Below are 23,199 nucleotides of genomic sequence, written 5' to 3' on the forward strand. Positions count from 1 at the left end.
ATTTACACAATTATCGTAGATAAATGATTTACACACTATATTTAATTGATATTTCTCCATTATGTAATTTTATTGAAAGTTAAATATTTTACAAGAATATACCAAAGTAATTATTTTCCATGTGGGGAAGCGAGGTTCAGTAAATGTTTGGCATTTCCATGTTGTGTCCAAATCATTTTGTCAAAGTAAAGCTGTTAGACGTGCTTCATTCTGCGCCACTGTGCGAAGGGGAAAGTCAACGTCAATATTTGTGTACATATGCTGAGTGCTTAAAGAGCGAGGATTCTCGTGATTACATTAACAAAATCATATATACAAAGCTGGTCTTCGAGCATTTTAAGTCCTTGAAGCATGTACGAGTAGATTAAAATGTGTGGGAAATTGATGAGTTTGTTAGCATTTTTTCTTATTAATCTTCAAAAATTTGTGAGTGAATGGAACTTGAAAGATACACATCCACTGTGCCGTTCATATATGTCACTTGTTTCTATTTCTATTATTACATAGAAGAGCTTAACATTAATTTTCAGAAGCTTTGGTTTTGGAATTATTCCAAGTGTTCTCTGGAATGGAATAGTCTAAAGAAGTAATCCCCAATGAGGTTAGAATAAACTCTGCCTCTCAATTAACAAAATGACAGAAAATAAACTTGTCCTAAGAAGATGTGAAATCAATGCGATTCTCATTTGAAATGTAAATTAGTGAAGTACGAGTATGTCAATGTTTCGGCGAACCATCGCATTAGGTGCATTCTACTCAGATTGGATATTAATCGTGTACCTACTTCATTCCTAATTGCATTTATTTCATAATCTGTTTTAATTGTAACTACATAGGTGGACCTTCTAAAATAATGAATAATGATATGTAATCATCCCCTTTAATATGAGTTATGTTGTCTTACAGTTACAGATCAATATTTCAACTGCAGATTTGACTACACGTCAACTACATGTCACTTAGATTCAATTTGATATTATGAAGATGTAAAACGTTGATCCCTCGACTTTTGAAATATTTGGTAAATAAGTAGGTACCACGCGATTAACAATTACTCAGCCTGAGAGATTTTGGACGTACGTCCAAATCTTCTTGAGGTTCAGACATTCAGATCCTCTGAAAGTATATTTGGTTGCATATACCTGTTTCAATTTAAATTTGGAAATTTTTGCCGAAATTCGCCCAACCAGGCAACAGCGCTGTATGTCCATCCTCCGTTATTAAAAATACTATTAGGAAAGTAAGATACAATAATGAATGTTATATTTGATTAATAGTGACAGTTGTTTGACGTTTATTAGCTGAAGTTAGCAAATATACGAAAAATCTGTCAAAGTCATAGCTACCCCTTATCTATAGTTGACTCAAGTTGCAAAAAACCACTTGTCATTTGCAACAGCATTTTTTTCATATTTTGGAACCAAATAAGGGCAGAAAGGGACCAGAAAATCATAGTTTGGGTTGAATATTTTCCATATAAGTACAGTTTTAAAGTAGTTTCAAATGACTAATGCCATAAAAATGCTGTTGCAAATGCAAAATGGTTTTTTGCAACTTGAGTCAACTTTAAGTAATAATTGTTGATAGCATGGTACAATTTTGTGATTTTTAATTCGTTTTTATAAACAATAACAGTTTTAATTAAAAACCAGTGCACCATACTTTATAGGGTAAAAAAATTTACTCTACGTTATCTACCCAAGGGAGCATTTGAAAGTTTAATAAAAAAATATTTCTATATTATTTCTATATTACACTGTTAAAATTGTTGTAATTGCCATTAAACATTTCTTCATAGTGTTAAAACACTGATTTTTTTTCAGTTTTTTTGTTTTGATTTTTTTTTGCTCTTAAGTATGTACATTAATACAAATAAAATTTTAATTTGATCGGACTATACAAATCTATGGATGCGCACACACCCAAGCTGATCTAAGGTTCTCGATGATAAATAAGGTCTAGCGACAACTCATTGTTCATTGTTGAGAGTCCAAATTAAAAGAGAGAGGACATTATCGACAAATGCCGTGAGTCTGACAAACACAGAAGTATACACAATTTTACGGGATGTTTGTATCGTGTCGAACAGATTAACTTGCATAGACTCCAAGTTAAGTGAGATGGAAATATTGGCGCAACCGTTGTCGTCACGTTTTATAATCGAGAATCTAAGCTGATCATCGTAAACAAAATTCGAGTCAAGAATTGTTTGGGATTCAGTTGACTTCCACACCTGAATGGTTTTTACAGTAAGCGCGAAAATTTGGGATTAATAATTTGAAATATGTACTGTCGCGAGCAATAAATTTTGGTTGTCAATGTCAATTCCAAATGTGGTTAGATTGTCACAAATTAAAAAATTTTCCCTGCCTGATTATGCCCACGTCAACAAAGTGTCAAAAAATGAGAAAAACATGAGAATTAATGTCATACAACATGATGATAGTGTTGCCAGGAAGCGGGACGCTAGGCACCGACGATTATTTAAAAAAAAAGAAGGATATGTAACTGTCAATAAAAAAAAACATCAATTTTTTGGTTTGTACCACAAGTTAATTTTTTCTTTTATATAAATAAATATATATTCCTATCGTGCGTGTGTTCGACTGAATTGGGGAGCAATGGGACGAAGGAAAACTCGGCAAGTCCATTCTGTTACCGTAAGTCGGCTGCAAACTCCTTCAAATACGGAAAGCGTGTGTTCCGGTGACAATTTTGGCGCGGCCCAACGTGGGGCCCGAAGAAGAACTTCAGAAGAAGTAACCCGCCAGCCCGACCCTGAGATAGTTGTCACCAGGAACACTTGTCAAGCTAGAAATCAGCCGGCCGACGGGGAACCATCGGCCCAACCTCAAGTTGAAGCACCAACGCAGTTACCTACAGGTCCGCTCGTCGACATGGAGGCTCTTGTCCAGGTACTGTCTCGTCTGGTGGCCCCAAGATCAACAGAACCTCCAATTTTGCCAGAGTTCTCTGGTCTAGAACACGAGGACCCGGAGCGCTTCTTAGAGAAATGCCGAGAACGCCTCGCCGCGACGGACCCAGAGTCATGGCGATACCGAGTTGCCACTCGGCTGCGCGGTAACGCTGAATCCTGGTGGTCAATCAACCGGGCCATCCTTCCCACATTCCCAGACTTGGAGCGGGGCCTGATTGAAAAATACGGAGGCCTCGATAAAGTAGTACGCCTCCATGCCAAGTGAAGGAGGAGCCGACGGAGACGTTCCTCCAGAAGAAGAAACTCCTGGCCGCAAGAATCCTTCCCACAATGACGGAGAAAGTGCTCGTCGCTACTTGTCGCACTCTGCTGAGGGACGAGTTGGTGATGTACTCGGCCTTCGCATCACCTCAGACGCTGGAAGAACTGTCTCGTGGGGCCGGTACCATCGAGAGGCTTCTTAACCAGAAGAAGGCGGTACCACCTGCGACAACTTCCACAAAGTCGCTACCCAGGTGTCGCTACTGTCCTGGGACTCATTTTCACGCAGACTGTCCAGAACTCCAGAGGAATCCGGGAAACGACCAGGGGGCCACGACCGCAGCGGGACCCAGCCGTCGCACCGTGGGCCCCGTGGAGAACCAGTAATAAACGCCGTAAACCATGAAGACGCGAATCTTCCACGCGTCTCCATCAACATCGAGGGAGGAAAGGAAGTCGTTGCCCTGATCGATACCGGAGCCACGCACAACATGATTCGTCGGGGAGCCGTGGCCGGACAGGTAAAACTTTTGTACCAGCCGGCCCAACTTCAGACCGCCACCGTTCACAGCCAAGCTCGCATCGAAGGCACCCAGGAACTTAGATGTACCTTAGGTAAGGTTCACTTCCAATCTAAGTTCCTCGTGGTGGACCGCCTCGTTGAAACCGTCGTCCTAGGCTACGAGTTCATGCAGCAGCACCAGGTCTGCATTGATACACGCCGACAATGCATGTATTTCGGTACAGACGATCGGTCCACGGTCTTCTTTAAAACCGGCTCCGCCAATACCACAGGGGGCAACCGACTCCAGTCCCTACGGAAGGGATTGACCTCCATCACTGCGCCCGCATCACCGTTGGCAGAACGGGCCGAGAAGAACTTCCCTGAAGAACTACGCCCGAAGGTCCATCGACTTCTCGACGAATTCAAATCCCTCTTCGACATGGAAGACACCTCGACAACAACGACAACGACCAAGCACCACATCCGCTTGAAGGACGCGACGCCGTTCCGATTACGCCCGTACCGGTACTCGGACGTAAAGAAAAAAATTATCCAGGAACAGGTGGAGAAGATGTTGGTCAGCGGCGTCATCGAACCATCGACTTCGGAATACGCCTCACCTGTGGTGATTGTCAAGAAAAAGGACGGCCTGCCTCGGTTCTGCGTTGATTACCGTAGATTAAACGCTGCTACTCGGGACGAGGCCGCTCCCCTTCCAATTATCCAGGAAATGCTTAGAGACTTGGGACAGGCTAAGGTATTCTCGTCGCTAGACCTAAAATCAGGTTATTGGCAGGTTCCGCTCTCCGATGAAGGCAAGGAATACACGGCTTTTACAACACCCGACGGAGGTCTTTACCAGTTTCGAGTCATGCCATTCGGTCTGAAGGGGGCCCCTCCAACGTTTCAACGTCTCAGAAGCCAGGAGGTACTAACTGGTCACCTTCGAAACTTCACCATGGTGTACCTAGATGACATCATCGTGTACTCGACTAATCATTCAAAGCACATTAAACACCTCCAGCTCGTGTTCGAACGGCTCCAAATCCACGGCCTGCGATGCGCTTCGGAAAAATGTCACCTCGGAGAGCGACAAATCGTCTACTTGGGACACGTCGTTTCCACTCAAGGCAACCAGCCCCAACAGCTACATCTGAGACAGATCCAGGGAGCCCCAACACCAAAGGATCGCCGTTCCTTACGGTCCTTCCTGGGTCTGTGCAACTGGTTGCGTGACTATGTTCCCCGGTTCGCCGACATCGCGTACCCATTGACGGATCTGCTGTCCGCGAAAAAGCCGTGAAGATGGGGACCAACGGAAGAGGAAGCCTTTAGAAGCGTGAAAAAGGTCCTCGCTCAACCGCTGATGCTCCACCGGCCGAATCCTAAACTCCCGTACGTTTTACAAACTGACGCCAGCGGCACCGGCATGGCCGCCGTCTTATATCAAGAAGATGGGGGCAGGCGGAGAATCATTTCGTACAGCAGTGCCAGGTTCAACCCGACGGAGATGAAGTACCGCTCAAATGAGCAGGAGTGTTTGGCCGTGGTATGGGCCATCCGGCGGTACCGACCCTACATCGAAGACAAGCCGTTCCTTTTACGGACGGATATAAGGCTCTCACCTGGTTGCAGACCACCAAGAACGAGCGAGCCAAGCTGCTGAGGTGGGCCCTGGAGCTACAATCCTACCAGTTTACTATTGAACACTGTCCGGGAAAAGAAAATCAGCTACCTGACATGCTCTCAAGGGACCCCAACGCCAGGGAGAGCCATGAGGAAGATGTCGAGGATGTAGAACGGCTGCTGCCCCGGGCCTGTCCGGCCGCCCTGCATATCCTCGCGGAGGAAGTCAGGCGAGCCCAAGTGGAAGACGGTGAAGTCACCGCGAAGGTGGTCGAAGCACTACGGGATCCAGCCAAATCTGCAGAGTCGTGGGTGCAAAGGTTTCGCTACGGGTATTTCGAGGAGGACGGTAAGCTTTTCTACGGTCCCGAGAGGAAGCTGTTTGTGCCTACCGACGTGCGGCAACGAGTTTTATTTTCGTACCACGACGAGGCACTCGCCGGCCACCCGGGAGCCGAAGAGACGGAGCGATCAATCGCCCAGCACTTCCACTGGCCGAAGCTGCAAGAAAGCGTTCGGAGGTACGTGCGTCGCTGCCTCCTCTGCGCACAGTACAAGTGTGGGTCCTCCCAACCAGCCTCGCCCCAAAAGCCGCGACAGCCGAAGAGACCATTTGAAGCGATAGCGTGCGACTTGATGGGGCCATACCCGCGAACCCCCAGCGGGAACAGATTCATTCTAGTAGTTACAGATTTATTCTCTAGGTGGGTGGAAGGGTTTGCCATACCCACGAGCACGACGTCTGTGATTGTGCGCCTACTGGAAGAAGAGGTCTTCACCAGACAGGGTTACCCTGGAGCCATCATCACAGACAACGGCTCCCAATTCACGTCCCGGCGTTGGACGAGGGCCTGTCGACACTGGCAAACACGAACGTGGACTACGGCCCCATATACGCCCCGGGAGAACCCTACGGAGCGCCGCAACCAGGAGCTAAAGAAAGCTCTCCGATTCCGCTTAGTTGGACGGGGACAGAACACGTGGGACAGCGAACTCTCCACGGCTCTATTCAGTGTGCGCCGTCGTCGCAACGCCGCTACGGGCATGTCCCCGAGCCAGCTGCTTTATGGGCGAGACCTCGCCTATCCTGGAGCATGGGATGCCCCCGGAGACAACGAACCACTGACTCCAGCCTCCGAGCGATTAATAGAAGCCCAACGACACCAGGAGCTCTATATCCAACGACGCTTCCGAGATGAAGACGCTGCCGTCGTGACCTTCCAACCAGGGGACTTGGTGATGCTCCGAGTCCCGGCAGTGACTCCCTTCCGGCCGTTCAACTGCAAGTGGACGGGACCCCATCAGGTGATACGCCGAATCGGGCAGTCACACGTCTACGTGGTCAAAATAGGCGAAGCTAGGGCGAAACACCACGTCGACCGACTCCGTGCTGCGCCACCATCTGTTTAAAATTCACCACCCTACTGGGGGAGGGTACAAGACAATAATACCCCCCAGTGGCGCCCAACAGCAATAGTTACAGACAGGGGCTGTAACCAAATACAGAAGTGCGAATTCAGGGAGTCTGGGTTTCCCTAATCGCCGCGACGCGCAACAGACAATTTCCAGAGCGGAGAGTGCGCGACTTTTATGTTAATTCTTTTTCTTATGTGCATTTAAAAAAATGTATTTGTAATTAATTCATCTTTACAACATTAGGTGTCTAGCGTCCTTGCGGGTAGGGGAGTTTGTTGCCAGGAAGCGGGACGCTAGGCACCGACGATTATTTAAAAAAAAAGAAGGATATGTAACTGTCAATAAAAAAAAACATCAATTTTTTGGTTTGTACCACAAGATAATTTTTTCTTTTATATAAATAAATATATATTCCTATCGTGCGTGTGTTCGACTGAATTGGGGAGCAATGGGACGAAGGAAAACTCGGCAAGTCCATTCTGTTACCGTAAGTCGGCGGCAAACTCCTTCAAATACGGAAAGCGTGTGTTCCGGTGACAATTTGTTATGGAATTTACGACCGTTTTACAATGGAGCATTTTACATTGACGACCAAAATTTATTGCTCGCGACTGTACATAATAGTAAATAATAATTATATTTTCTATTCCGTTAAGAAACAATTTCCGATAATTTTCGAATTTTCCCCATTTCTGTTTCAACGCACTAACATCATCGCCAATTTTTGAATAGCAACCTCCAATGTTTTTTTGAACTCATTAACTTCAAAATGACATTTGACAAACTCAACAGTTAACCACGAACGTAGATTTTGCGCATTAGTGTTTCAAAATCATCCAAAAAGCATTGGCCTTTTTGAGCATTCTGAAAATAATTTGACTTGATAATAATAAAATCTGGTTTACAAAACGTCATTTCTCCAATTTGGATGTTGAAAATTTCGGAAGAATGAAAATAAATCGCTATTACATAATTGGATTGCCACTTGGACAAGCGCCATCTATTCACTAAATTGGGAACTATTGGGTAATAATTTAAAAATGCTAATATTCGTTTCAAAAAATATTGTACCTCGATGCGCGAAGACATATTTGGGCACATTCGCGCAAATGAAGCCTTTGCTCCTTCGTTGCTTGTGCCTCAAATAATGTGCTCATGTGCGAAAAATGTCTTCTCGCACTCGGTTCGTAAATAACTATTACATGACTGAATTTCGATATTTCAAAATCAGCCAAGTAATTTGGGTATCAACAAATTAAAAGAACGTCCAAAATGCACATTTTTGTAACTAAAAAAACTTCCTAAAGCAGTGCATAATTTACGATTCTGGAGAGGATGCGGTCTCCTGATTTCAGCCTGTTAGACGTTTTATGGGGTTTTATCAAAAACAACCTATAGTTCAATTGAACAACTACAACAGCGCGACTGAAGATAAAGATCCAGGAGGAAATGAGAGCAATCCACTCTGTGGGGAGGGAGACTCTCGAAAATGTTTGTTCTAAGTTCTAAAAGTGATTAGCGTACTGCCAAGAAAAAAAAAGATAATCCGTTTTTGAACGTTTACTTTGATGGTTTGTTTTTGTTGGAAGAGGAAGGTGTGCTGTCAGGAACTTATTTGTGAGAAAAAGATGTTGAGTATTTTTCCTATCTAGTTTCGTTTTGGCACCGTTTAAATTTAACGAGTTAATTTTTTCAATTTTAAATGGTACAAATTCAACAACATTGCAAAATTGGAATTCATAAACTGAACGGAGAAATATTTACTACTTAATAGTGGGTTTTATCTTAGAATTGCTTGCAGAATGCGTACGATAGCCGATGTTAGTTGTCCTACAATAACCTTGGTATTAACGTTGTCGGTTGAGTATTTTCTCTTCCAATACCAGAATTATATAATTTGCTAATATATTTCCACAACTAAACTGCACATTATTAACCTAAGGTATAGAATCTAGCTCTTAGGAGCGAGACTGTCGACACGTGATAGAACACCAAGAAGTTGAGACAAAAGAATGAGGAGAAAATATGTATAGATTTTTGCGTGTTTTTGATAAATTGAAAGCGACCGCTTGGTTGTTTTTTTTTATAATAAACTGCTCAAAACAGTTACGGGATAATACTCGTAATTATGAGATATTTCTACAAGACCTCTTCGCAAGTATGTAGATTAATATTGAAATTTAAATTTATTTCGAATACGCACATTTGAATCATTTATTTTTCGTGCAATCGTGTTGTTATAGCTAAAGTCCATTCAAAAATCAAAAAACCACCACCTGTTGCTTTAGGTTGGTAAAATTTAAATAACCCTAGGTAGATATTTTTTCATACTATGTTGGTGACTATAAATTATGACATTTATTTGATTCAAAATAAAATTCAATTGCTTTGAATTTCGTTCATATTGTTTTATTAGCAGCACGTTTCATTTATTTATTGATTCTTATTATTTTTACTTAAACATGCCCAGAAAAAGAAGACACTTAATAAACATTTAACCTCAAAATTAAAAGTCTCACCAAATTTTACACTAGACAGGATTGCCGATAGTAATTATCGAGGAAAATGCGACGTTGGTGGTTTTTTGATTTTTGAATGGACTTTACTTACAATTTTGTTGTTGACACAATCTGAAAGTTGCACTTAACAACCCTAATGCTGTAAGTAAATAACGACGCCGATACCTACTGAGGTAAGTCATTAATGACATTAATAATATTCCTGTCAAAAAAATTACTTCGAAGCCATTTTTTTTTCGTATAAGCGATTGTGTGAAAAACGTTGTGGGATATACGGTTTGCTCAATGTGAACATCCACCGGCACCAGCAGAACCGGCCAATGTGCGTAAATTAACCCTTATATGAATTTTGACCGGTAAAGGTGTACAGTGTCCTAGTACTTCTAGGAAATGTCTATTCCACTATTTTGTAAGTACTATTGCGGGCAAAAAAAGTGGGACATCAACGTCATTATCTTGACTTTTAATGTGAAATAATCCTTATCTAATTCTAACCCTACTTTGAATTGATTGACGTTGTCATTAAGTATAGTAGGTTGTAGGGAATGAGTGTAAGTAAGCACGTAGTCGTACTATGGCGGCCAAAAAATTTTGGCCGTCACTTTCTTGACATTTAAGTAAAGTGTAAATAAACCTTTAGGAATCGTAACCCCACTTTCGATTCTTGTCAGTTTGACAATCAATTTAAACTGTTTGAAGCTCAGATATTCCAAAAATCCGACATGAATGAACAAAATCAGAGCAATCGTTCATACATAATCTGAGGTAAACGTTCTGTGTAGTAGAAATGACAAAATAATTTTGAGTTTTGAAATTTACCACCCCAAAAATAACGTTCATAATCAAGGCGGTAATCATGATGACAATAAAGTAGGGATTACAATTTTATTTTTTTTTGAATTGACAGACAATGACGGCCAAAATTTTTTGGCCGGCATAGTACACGTAGTGAATATTTATTTAATGCAAAGTCCGAATCAAAATCTACCTTTATCAAAAGAAGAGGGCATTTGGAAAAGAAAAATAGGAGTATAAAATAATTTTTTAAACTGTCCGCTAGAATAGTGTCAAAAAAATGACAATAAAGCTTGAACTACATCGAATTTTTCAAAACTGACAGAAATTTGATGTCCCACTTTTTATGCTTCCAATAGTACATACTCAAATAAAAATGTAATTGATACTAAGATGATATAGGTCTATACCTTTAATGTATGTAACTACTAATTAGACATAAAATATAGTTTCTTAAAAAATAACAAAATAACACATTTTTAAGAAAATCAAATTACTATTTAGTCGTTATTGCGACAGGGATTGCTACCGTGCCATTTAGAATTGCATAGTACCAGTGAAGCTTTACAGTGGCACTTCTTTGTTTCGCATTTTTCCCTGCAACTGCATTTGTTAAAACCTTGCTCACCCGTTAATGAAATCATTGATACGATTTCCGGGTTATTCTGCGTTGGCTTCAGTGCTATCCACTTTTACCATCCGGCTCAGGTAAATGTGCACACAATCCATGTTTGAAAGTGAATGTGTGAAACCGATGACTGAAAAACATTGCTATGCACATTTACCAACGAAACGGGTCATTATGAACGTTTACCGGTAAATGTGTACATTCGCCCCACTGCACACTATTCCCGTAACATATACATACGAGGTTACCGACAAGGTGTGATATCAGTCAACCCACGAAATTCCTAGCTAATCGGCAGACAATGTGCAGGCTCACTGTTTAGATTTTCGAAGACTGACCGGAGTGTTTTAGTTTTACTAGAAGTTTTAAAGTGACGGCTTGTAATGACGGATGCGTGTAGTGTGTTTTTCACTGAATTTACAAAATTAAGAGATCGAAAACACTATACAGGGTGTAACAAAAATAAGTGCATTAATTTTAACTGGTAATAGTACTCATCAATTACAACTTTTCGAAATATTTTTTTTCGAAAACAAATTCTGAAGGGTTTTAAAAATTAATTTAAATTTACTAAAACTTTGCTTACCAGCCTATCAAACGATTTTAATCTAACTAGCTACATTTAATAAAGAAATAAAACAAGATGGTAACAAAAAACAACGTCACGTCAAAATAAAAGGTGGACAAATGGCAATTGGCAAGTCAATTTTGCAAATTCCAAGAAATTTTATTTAGAAAAGTTGTTGCAATTGAAGAGTACTATTACCAGTTAAAATAAATGCACTTATTTTTTTTACACCCTGTATAACAGTAAAAATAAAAAATTGTAAATATGTAAGTATTGTTTAACTTGACTTAAAAAATTAAATAATCAGAAGAAACAAATTATCCTCCCATACAAATTTTTGTCTAAAATACGCCAGTCAATTTGCGAACTGCTTAAAACAACACAGTCGGTCAGTCCATAGATTGCCTGCCGATTTGTGCATTCTGCAGATTGGCTAGACATTTTGAGGATTGACTGATTTGGCACTTGCCGGCAACATAAAGTGTGTTTTTTTAAATTTGGCGTTGAAGTAGGCGTTGGAGAGTCGATTGAGATCGCACCACTCGTGTAAAACGTAAGATTGAAACAGCTGATCCGTGATCCGTAACTTGTATAGTGCGTTCACAATTGACACTTCAACGTCTACTTCGACGCCAAATTTTAAAAAACACCCGTTACAGTGGCGGCCATAAATTTGGAAACACCGGCCTAATCTAGTTTACTGGATATTTATAATATTTGATAGTGTAAACGTTATGTCATGAACTCATGTCACCCATGTCATCGTTGAGCGCATTCAACAGACTGTCACAGCCGACATTGATTTGTCAATAACATTGTCAAAGTGACAAACAATTTACAATAGAAAAATCGTGGTGTTTCCAAATTAATGGCCGCCACTGTACGTTAAGTTCGGAATAAATTTTGACATTTTATTTTTTAAAACCTAAAACAATAATTGTGGACTTGACAGCAAAATTCTAACCTTAATTTTTGTACGTGCCAAATGTGATGAAAAATTATACAGATTGAATCTGGCTTTGATTCTTATTGGTCAATTTATGTGGGCGGAGCAGATAAAAAGTTATAACGGCAATACTATAGATTTATTTTTTGAAGAAAAAAGGTATCCCAATTATAAATGAAATTTTTTAATAACGAATTGTCAAAACGTTGTAATGTTGGTATGAACCAAACAGATAATACGATTAGTCCTCTACAGATTAGTCACACTGAGTGTCAACATTTTTTTAATGTAACTTAGCCTGCGCCCTGACGAGCGAGAGTTTATTTCAAATTCGAAAAATATTTCTGTTGATTTCTCATTCAATTTGTTTTGAAAATGAATTCGCGGGAGAAAGGTACGGAAAGTGAAGTGAACATAAGCTTAACTATGGTGTCAAATTGTTATACAGCTGGTCCATATGCGCACATTTTAGGGTGGTACAGAGTGGTTTTTTACTTAATTTTGACATTGACAATTGTTTATTAAAAAAATTTCGGTAATTGTTCACTTTAACTACTTCTGGAATTTTCGCGTTTTTTCTGGCTAGACAGCCTCATGGCGTCCTCCTAGATCGTGTTCCACCATTCAAACCTTGTGCAAATGCCTTTTTTTCTCTCTTGTTGTGTTTCAAGGTCGCGTCAAGGTCGCGCCAAGTCTTAGTATAACTAAAGGGTAAGGAAAATTTTCATTTGCACAAGGTTTACCTGTTGGGAAACGATGTAGGAGGACGTCCTGAGGCTGTCTAGCCAGAAAAAACGCGAAAATTCCAGAAGTAGTTAAAGTGAACAATTACCAAAATTTCACTATATGTATAATATATATAATTTATATTTTTATTACTGATTAATCTGTATGGAAGGTTTTTCTGTTGTGGAAGACGCAGCTAACTCAATAATACAGCTTTGCTCATGTGTAGTTCAGGATTATGTTTATTTTTTATTTTATTTAAACACAAATTACTTACACAAAGTAATAGGAAAATGTGTTATAATAATTTAGATATTGTTTACTGCGGTTCTACTTTTCGCTAGTCAACACGTACTTCTAATCATCGTAAAGTTATTAACCTTAGTATGTTTAAATAACAATTTATTCTTGATTGTTAGTAATAAAATATTACTGCATAATTATAATCGAGTTTACGAAAATAATGCAGATAGGTATTTTGATTTAAGCATTTTACTTAGAATTACGTATTCATAAGATGGCAATATGTAAACTCCATCCATTTTCAATATACCGACATTACTGTTAGGGAATTTTCTTTTTTTGTATTGCAATGAAAGTGTTTTATTTTTTCTAATATTGAACATTCAAAGCGGGCGTTTTGAATTTGTCAAAAAAATTTACACTGTCAGATTATAATTATTGACAATCCAACTCGAAAATTTTTAACCAATCAAATTGCAGCATTTTTCAAATTTGGACCAATCAAATTGATTTATAGTGAAAAAACACCGGGCAGAGTGAAAAAACAACTGGCAGTTTTTCAGTGAAAAAATTTATGGTAATTGTTCACTTTAACTACTTCTGGAATTTTTGCGTTTTTGCTGGCTAGACAGCCTCAGGACGTCCTCCTACATCGTTTCCCACCAGTCAAACCTTGTGCAAATGAAAATTTTCCTTACCCTTTAGTTATATTAAGACTTGGCGCGACCTTGACGCGACCTTGAAACACAACAAGAGAGGAAAAAAAGGCATTTGCACAAGGTTTGAATGGTGGGACACGATCTAGGAGGACGCCCTGAGGCTGTCTAGCCAGAAAAAACACGAAAATTCCAGAAGTAGTTAAAGTGAACAATTACCAAATTTATGTCAAAATGAAACGTCAAATTTATTAGGTCAACTCGATAAAAATGTTCTCGGTGGATTGTCAAGTCGAATACAATTCGTACAATTCGTGGTCTAATTTTTTTTCTGCAAAATTTGTCATTTAAGATATGACTAGCTTTTGCAAAACCAACTGTGTCTCGAGTTGTCTTTCGAGTCTCTACTCTGCTTGCTAACCTCATGCATGAACATGTTAGGATGCCTAGGAGTAACGAGGCAGTAGCAGAGAACAGACGATTATTCCGTGCCCTAGGGGTCGGGGGAAGACAAGTATGTACAGGTCGACCAGAACAGCTTGGCGAGTGACGCAGTGGACTGAAATCCCTCCCACTAGCGGAGCGCACTTGTCTGTTGGGTCTGGAAATGTTTAGATCGTGTACAAACGGGCGAAAATCAGCGCTTCAAGCTTCAAGTGAACAGCATGTCCGGGCTGTTTTGAGCAGATTTGCTTCATTGAGTGTACCGTACCTACAACCATAGCCATATCCTTGTCTTACAGAGACTCGCTCGTTTCCTCTTGTGCGCATCTCATACGGCAAGCTATTCTGGTCAAGCTGTAGTTGGTCTTCCATGCATTGACGGGGCCATTGACTGTACGCACGTCAGGTTAACCAATACTGTCTTCCAAAGACATGCGGAGGTATATAGAAACAGGAAGGGTTATTTTTCTTTCAATGTTCAAGCTGTAGGACCCCGGATTGAATTTATGGATATCGTTCCTGAATGGGCTGGAAGTGAGCATGATAGCAGAATTTTTAGAAATTCAAGAATATTTATAAGATACAATACTGGGGCTTTAACGGGAACGCTTGTGGGTGATAGCGGGTATCCATGTTTGCCATTTCTTTTAACACCGCTCGTAAATCCTCGCAATCCTTCAAAAGAACAATATAATGTAGTTCAAAGAAGAACTAGACAAATAGTAGAAAGGGCATTTGGCATCTGGAAACGAAGATTTCCTTGTTTATCACGAAGTCTTGGAAACAAATTAGTACTCGTATGTATCACGGCAATAATTGTAGCGTGTACTGTTTTGCATGACTTATGAATAGCAATTGACCACGATCTTCCTGAAGATGAAATGCAACAGGTTGAGGAGGAAGTTCCGGCTGATCCACCTCGGTGGCAACCGGCAGAAGGGTTAGCTATGCGCCGAGCTCTTATAGAACTTTTGTTTAATGATAATAATAATTAGAGTTTGTGTGTATTTTTGTATGTTTATACAGAGTGATCAACAAGAAACCAAATCAAGAGTGCTACCTCATCTTTTGTTTTATCGAAACGTATTTCTATCATTGATCAGCCGCTTTTATTTACTTGCTGTAAACACTCGTTTTGTTGGTTGCCTACCTCTCAAAAATCTATTATTAATTGCCTTTATAAATTTTTTGTAATTCATGAATAATAGATTTAAAAGCAAGTTATAATTAATTATTATTTATTATTGATTAGGGAAAAAACACACAGTTACACAAAATTCCTTCATAAGGCACAATCTTGAGTTACAAAATTTTAAAAATTATTATTTTTCACAATTCTTTGTTTTGTTATTTTCTGTAAGTGTAAAAGTTATTATTCTCTCATTTTTGGGTAATTGAGAACTTACTCGTATTTTTCTAGCAATGTTTAAAACATTTAAATTACTCCAAGGTCAAAAAATAAGTTTTCACAAAAACTGCTCAAAATGTTCTCCATTGTGGTCCAGACAGAATCAAACTCGCCTCTCATAATTTCAAAAACCCTTATGAATCTGTCAATTTGTTTAGGGTAATGTGTGGGTTTTATTTCTTGCAACACACAAAGGGAAACAAATTAATATCCTTCTTAAAAATTTTCTGATAAGTGCCATAACACAATTTAACTTGCTGTCTTAAACGCCTTATGAAAGTTGAGGGATGTTCCTTGATAATTTGTCGAACATTTTGCACCATTTCTAAAATTTGAACTAAGGACTGACCTGACTTCTTCTTAATGATGGATTATGATGTGCTAAAATTAGGCACTATAATTTTAAGACATTGATAAACTTGTTGATAACCAATACCATCAGGTTCGGAGATCTGGCTTGAAATTCTTCGGTGTAAGGGGGTACAAAGTAAGGCCAGTCTTCATTTTCTTGTTTCACCCTCTTTCGAAAATAATCTAATAAAAATGCCTTCTCTTTAATGGTAAAACCCATTTTACAACTTATTCTGGGATAATTATTGCTTACAACTTCAATAAACGTCTGTAAACTTTGCCGAAATCGAAGATTTGTTTTCTAGGTTAAATCACTTAAATTGTCAACAACAACAACCTTGGATTTTGAAATGTGACATTTCAACGAAGCATCTCCGTACCAGTGGCGTCGCGTTTGGCAATAAAGATGATAATTTACTTACTCTTACAAATGTAAAATGTTGCCCTTGTTAATCTTATAAATTGTTTCCCTTATCTTATAATAATAATAAAATGCACAATTATAATTCCAACGTCTAAAATTCATAAGGTATCATTTTTTATTAAATAGCGTTTGAGACCATAAATTGTCTACGCCCATGTTTTCACCGCTTATGTGCATATGATTTTGCTACGACGTGACCGATAATTTGCAACGCTTGCTCTGATTTGGATTCTTGTTGATCACTTTGTATGTATTTAATTTATCCTATTAATAGTTATTTAATAAATTAATTTGTTAATGAAAGCGATTAATAATCCAAACTGTTTAAAGCACGGACGAGTGTAGCGAGTGAGTGCCTTTAATAGTTGCGATTATTAATCGCCCATTAACAAACGAGTTGATTACAAAATTTTTTCGTTGACCGCAAACTTTTTTTTTGTGACAAAATTTCAAATTAAAGGCAAATCAAAACCAATTTCATCTTTTTCGATAAAGACCTTATAAAATACCTTCATCCTTTTTTTGTCCTCAGGGTAGGCCATTTTTAAATTTTTCTATTCACTTTTCCACAAAGAGTGTAAGAAGACGTCAACTCCATTAACATTCAACTTCACGTACAAATCACGGTTGCTAAGAAAACCTAATTACCTTTGAAAAATATGACATGCGAATTATAACCAAAAAGGTCGGCTTTTGAGAAAGTGAATTCGTAATTGTGCAATTATGGAGCTATAAAATATAGAACTACCGGCTGCAGTGTTGGTAAATCCAAACAATGCATGTTCGAGGTTCTATACATACATCAAAATATCATCAAAACGTCAAAATCGCAAAAATCGTTGATTAATGAAAAATAGTGTATGTATTAATGAGGTCCATTAATACACTATATTTTAGACAAAATTATTCATTAATATTGAAATGAACAAGCGGTCAACGGAAATAGTTATTTATGTTACAAGTGTTGAAAACGATCCATTGCTTTACGAAGGGTAATATGGCGCGAAACGCAGTCGAGCGCTGTATGTGAGTGAGTAAAGCAATGGAGTTTTCACAAGGGTACCATACAATATTTTTTGTGCTGCCTTTTGTAATAAAATATATTTTTGAATCATTAACATAATAAAGATTACTTAAACAAAATTATGTTGGTAATCAATTTAGCCCTAAATATGTCAAATGCCAATCTGTCAGTGCTCGAATTTCAAATTCAAACGCAAACCTAAAATTAACACATTTTAACATTTTTTAAATATTTACGAAGCACGTTTTGTTTTATAACATTAGAGACATAATTGTCTTTCAGTAATACTTGATTTGCCACAATTAGTTTTTCTTGCCTTAGATTTCTTGTTTGTCCATTGCAGCACTAGAGTTTTCTCATTTCCATTGCCGCACGCTAATCGTCCACTTAAAATGCCAATTGCAACTACGGCAGCATAAAAAATAAATTAACAATAACATGTAGAATTACAAATTTTAAAAACGAAAATATGTAGGTCACCAAAGAAAATAAAAACTACCTATTCAAAAATATAAATTTACAAAGTAATTTAATTTAAGCTATAAATTTGGTTCAGTAAATTTTTTTAACATTAGTTCTGCCAATGTAGCTTTTGCTTCAGCTTCTCTAATTTCTATTTGTTGCAATTTAACCAAAAGTTGTTTTTTCAAATCCCAAATTTCCATCTCCTTTTCGTACCGAAATTTTGCCAACTTTTTTTCTTCATCTATTCTTAGGTCAATCTGTTTTTTTTTCGTGCTGCGTCAGTTCTTCTAGTCTCCTTTTTTTAAGACAGCTATCTTTTCTGTAAATTTATTAAATTTAGTTAATCATGAACTATTTTTCGTATCCCACCTCCACCCGGCGGCACGGCAATTTTGCCGGAGTACATGCGCTATTACGGATAATACTATCAAGTAATAGTGCAGTGCTTATCAACATAATTACCGGCGTCTCGCCTCCGCATTTTGACTTTTTTGTGTTTTATGTTCTGTGTCAATGTTAAGGAATTTCCTCACGATGTGACATGAGTATAATAATATACCTTTTTGAATTTCAACCACCAATGTGTTCTCTAATTTTTAAATTTTTAAAAAGAGATTGGGGTACTGTTCCTGTTGCTGAAATTATAAATGGTAAAATCGAAATTTTTTCTAAACACCAAAGATTTCTCATAGCAACGGAGAGTTCTAAATATTTATTAATTTTTGTATTATATGTCTGTGTTATATTGTGTGAATTTGGAACAGCTATATCTAAAAGATATGCTTGCTTTTGTTGTTTATTTAAAATAATAATGTCTGGTCTGTTATGCTGAATGTGAATGTCAGTTAAAACTGTCCGATCAAAATATAATTTGCAATTGTCATTTTCTAAACAACTTTCTGGTTTATAAATGTAATGTGGTTGTGTATCCTTTAATAAATTGAATTTAACTGCTAAATTCATGTGTATAATTTTTGCGAATATATCATGACGTTTTTTATATTCGCTTTGAGCCAAAACGGTGCAAGAAGAAATGATATGTTCAATGGTTTCCCCTTCAGTTCCGCAAATCCTACATTTATCAATGATCGATTGTAAACCGCATATGTGTTTTTTATAATTTCTTGTATTTATAACACGATCTTGTATTGCAAATATAAAACCCTCAGTCTCAGGATGAATATTTGATTTTTTAAGCCATGCATGAGAAGCTTGAATATTAATTTTTGGCTGTCCTAGCTCTTTAAAATATCTCCCATGTAAAGACTTTTGTTTTATATTTGCTATAGTGTCAGGTATATTTGGCTCAACAATATCTGAAATTATATTATCACTTAAATTTAAAGGTGTGTAACCTTTATCCGCTGAAACCAAAGCATTAAAAAAAGTTATCACGAGCTCTATTAACTATTTTATTATTGTAGTTGTTAAACATACGTATTTTTGTAACATGCATTTCTTCATCCGTATTTTGTTCTGGTTCTTCATTATTTTTCGTCACTTTTTCTCCGTCCTTATCCGTTTTATCCGTCAGTCTATAAATTTCTTCCTCTATATGTTCACTTGCCTTTGTGTTATTCAATATAAATAAATTAATAGAAGAAGTAATATTTAAAAGAAACATTTACTGAAAATACCTAGAAGTTCAGATTCCGACAGACGAAAATAATGTAGAGTTGCGAGCAATAAATTTTGGTCGTCAAGGTCATTCTTTGACGCAGTCGAAAATGCTCCATTGTAAAACAGTCGTACATAACCTATCATCATGTTGTATGACATTAATTGTCGTTTTGTTCTCATTTTTTGACACTTTGTTGACATCGGCATAATCAGGCAGGGAAATTTTTTAAATTTGTGACAATCTAACCAAATTTTGATATGACATTGACGACCAAAATTTATTGCTCCCGACGGTAGGTGCCGTTACCATTAATTGCTGCAATATCGGGATCAAGTTGTGCAGGTGGTGATGCAGGATCGCCTCCAGTCATTAAACGACTTTGCCGCTCTTTGGTCATATAGCTTCCCTTTGGCTATGTTTTAAATTTGACCACAGCTTTTTCAACGGCATTACTGTCCTCTACAAATGTTTATAAACAATCAAACGTAGTAAGTAATTATATTTTTAATTTACATTTTCCTACACATCACGGCTGTTGTTGTACTCTTCAGCAATATCTTTCCAAGCCTCTTCTTTTTGACGCAACGTAACACCATCGCTCTTTTTATTTTCAGCGATTTCAAATCGTTTCAGTATTTCTAAAAATTTTTTTTGCTGCCACAGTGAGAAGACCTTTTACAATGATATAATAATGACACCACCAAATTATAACAACTTGCAATTATTTTGTGTATCTGTAGATACCGGTATAATAATTTTATTAGAAGAAATATTATTGGTTCAAATTACGATCTTGTCCGAAATATAAATAAGATGATCTTATTTGCCGTCTTATTCAAGATGGTCTTATTTGATCTAAGATGAACTTGAACAAGATCGTCTTGGTGAAGATAATCTTATTTTATGAGTTTATGACTATGAATATGCGGTCCGAATAAGATCATCTCAAGCAATAAGATCATCTTAACCAAGACGGTCTCAAGCAAATGCTTGAGATCTGACTATGAATACGGGCCTAGATGAATTAAAGATTAAGTCATTGGCAATTATTCGTTTGATATTGATATTATTATTTAATATTATCAGTTGTGACATTTTCATTTTAAATTAATTTTTACTTGAATAAATTTATACGTTTGGAAAAAGTCAGGGTAGGCGGCGCCCACCTTACCTACCCTGACGAGCCGTCACTGTTGTACAGTTGGATTAAAAAAAAAACGCGACATGACTGTTTTCCTAATGTAAATTTGGTTTTGTCCATTTCTTAAATAATTGCCTACTTGTGCAATACCTATCAAAAAATGTGATTGAATTTGGGCCATAATTCTAACCTATCTCTCGTAAGACGGTTTCAGACTATTAAAAAAACATGTGTACATTTTTTTCTCGTGTCCCATTTTTTTTAATCCAACTGTACCATTAAATTGAACCTTGAATTAAATTTGTTTTCATATATTCATTGAAACAATTCAATAGGAAAATATTGTTATTACATATATTAGGTATGTGCAGGAGAGGGACTATGTATTTTATTAAAAATCGAAATCCTATCTCTTAAAATTTAATTTAATATTATCAGTTGTGACATTTTCATTTTCGTCAATATTTATAGTGTGTCAAAAGCAACTTACCTATTTGAATGTTTAAATGTTGTTGTGGGAAAAGACTGTAACAAACATTTTTTATACATATTATAGATTGTAGGTACAAGAATTGGTAGGATCTTGCGCAACTAAACGTCATCGGGAACCTTATCGATAACATGCCGCTCGATGTCCTGAATTGTACCGTGTGCTATTATCGTGCACACAGTGACGTCATTGCGTAAAATGTTTCCATAAAATTGAACACTCGTATACACAGATACAGTAAGAAAGTAACATTCTCATGAATGTGTAATAGTAATCTAATATGTATTATTTGCAGATGCGTATATTATACGTATGGGCACATTGCTCACTACTATTGAACAGAAATATTAATTATAATTGGACAATTAACTTCTCTAAATTAGTTCTTTAATTTCATAAGTGACACCTACTTTAATATCGGTCATAATCAAAGTTTGCGGTTTGCGGTAATGTAAATGTATTCATTATTAACAGTGACAGCTCGTGAGGGGGGCTGTGGGGCGGCCCGCTCCCAGATAAAGGAAATAAGGAAAATATATGTTTTTTAAATGTGTTCAATTTTCTATTAAAGATATTGAATTTGTTGCTTTATTTATTTTATGACAACAAGATAAATTTATTGTATGCAAAGGTTGTAGTAATCTAACCGTATCAGCGGTACGTTTCATATGATTCATTCTCCTCTTTAGGCGCCCAGCTCGGAGCTCTCGATCGCGTATTCACTGAAATGCAACGTCGAGTTGCGTTGCCATGACAATGTCATGTTTCACCAGACGATTTGTGGCAGGAAAAGTCGGCGCCCAGCCTTCACAAGCTTCGTTGCAAACGAGATTTTGGCTGCGTGTTAGTAGTATGATTTTAACGTTGACAAAATGAAAGTAAGTGCCTTAAAAAAACTGAAGTTTGGTATATTGACTGTAGACGAAAATTTATTTAAAAAATAGCGGTCGACAGTACCGAGTTTAAATATTGTTCAAGAACAGAAATAGTACAAAAACAAAGCTGCATTTATCCACCGGTTTAATAAGAATAAGAATTCAAATTGGCATAGATAACTTCGAAAAAGCAATTACATAGATTCGAAATGACTTACCATCCGTATTTGACAATTCGCAAGAAACGTTAAACATTGACGAGTTTAGAATGAAAATTCGATCTACTCGTGGTTCCTCACGCTCGCTAACGCTCGCGCTCGGAGATCGAATTTTCATTCTAACCTCGTTACAGAATATACTATTCAAATAAGAGACCGTTTTGTTTGCAAAGAACATTTATATGGAGCAAAATTATTTCAACGACAAATTCACTCATGTTATGAAAGGAGTTGATATTGACCAATAGTGTGCCGAATATTGCCAAAAAATCTAGTCATGGTCAGAAAATGCGTCTTCCGTCGACAAAGATCTCCCTTTCGGCGAAAAACAACGTTGACAAGGCTTTTGTTTCTGTTGCTAAATGCTAACACAAATTAATGTACAAAATGTCAGAACATTATTTTGTGTGCAACCGTACGCGAAATGAGCACTTCGCGTGCCTACAGCAGGCCGCGAAATTGAATTTCGCAGCCGCTGCCTTGACGACGGCCGTAAAAGTAAAAGTCATTCCAATATTTATTTATTATCATAATTACAACATGTCTATCTCTATATTTGCGGTGTGATCTTACAAAATCTGGATTGGGTACAGTTAAAGTTTGATTTATGCCAGTTTTTTGTCAATAACGGCCGCTATTAGTACAGAATTTTTATCCGGTCTGAAGTTCCCGCCAATTTCAAATGAGTCATGAATGACGAGTCAGTAAAAAAGATCTCCATTATCGATCTAGAACAGACACCTATCAATTAGGTTAATTTTGCACCGGTCAAAAAGGGAAATATCTAGTAACTAGTAATATTTCCTGAATCCTGAATGGCATCAACAGACATTTTGGTTTATTTGTCTCTTCGCACGGCATCTGATATTTCCACGATTAAAATAACCTAAAAGGGAGCAGATGATACAACT

The 23,199-nt window shown here is 37.7% G+C and overlaps 1 protein-coding gene and 1 long non-coding RNA gene across 24 annotated transcripts in view; one reads left to right on the top strand and one right to left on the bottom strand.

The window, feature by feature from the left end:
• CaMKII (Calcium/calmodulin-dependent protein kinase II) overlaps positions 1-23,199 on the top strand; it is a 140,249-nt gene that overhangs the window by 34,782 nt on the left and 82,268 nt on the right. The window lies entirely within an intron of this gene.
• The window catches only part of LOC138136596 (uncharacterized), a 47,262-nt gene continuing 39,555 nt past the window's right edge, over positions 15,493-23,199 (bottom strand). The window contains exons 3-7 of one of the 4 annotated variants that reach the window (XR_011161359.1): positions 20,078-23,174; positions 19,381-20,023; positions 16,116-18,262; positions 15,678-16,060; positions 15,493-15,625 (exon numbers count right to left, since the gene is read on the bottom strand). This is a non-coding gene — a long non-coding RNA (uncharacterized lncRNA). Of the gene's footprint in view, positions 15,626-15,677; positions 16,061-16,115; positions 18,263-19,380; positions 20,024-20,077; positions 23,175-23,199 lie in introns of those variants that run through there. The other 3 variants (XR_011161351.1, XR_011161353.1, XR_011161357.1) reach the window with 3 other exon arrangements.

Source organism: Tenebrio molitor, chromosome 1 (genome assembly GCF_963966145.1).
Source record: "Tenebrio molitor chromosome 1, icTenMoli1.1, whole genome shotgun sequence".
Lineage (NCBI taxonomy): Eukaryota > Metazoa > Arthropoda > Insecta > Coleoptera > Tenebrionidae > Tenebrio > Tenebrio molitor.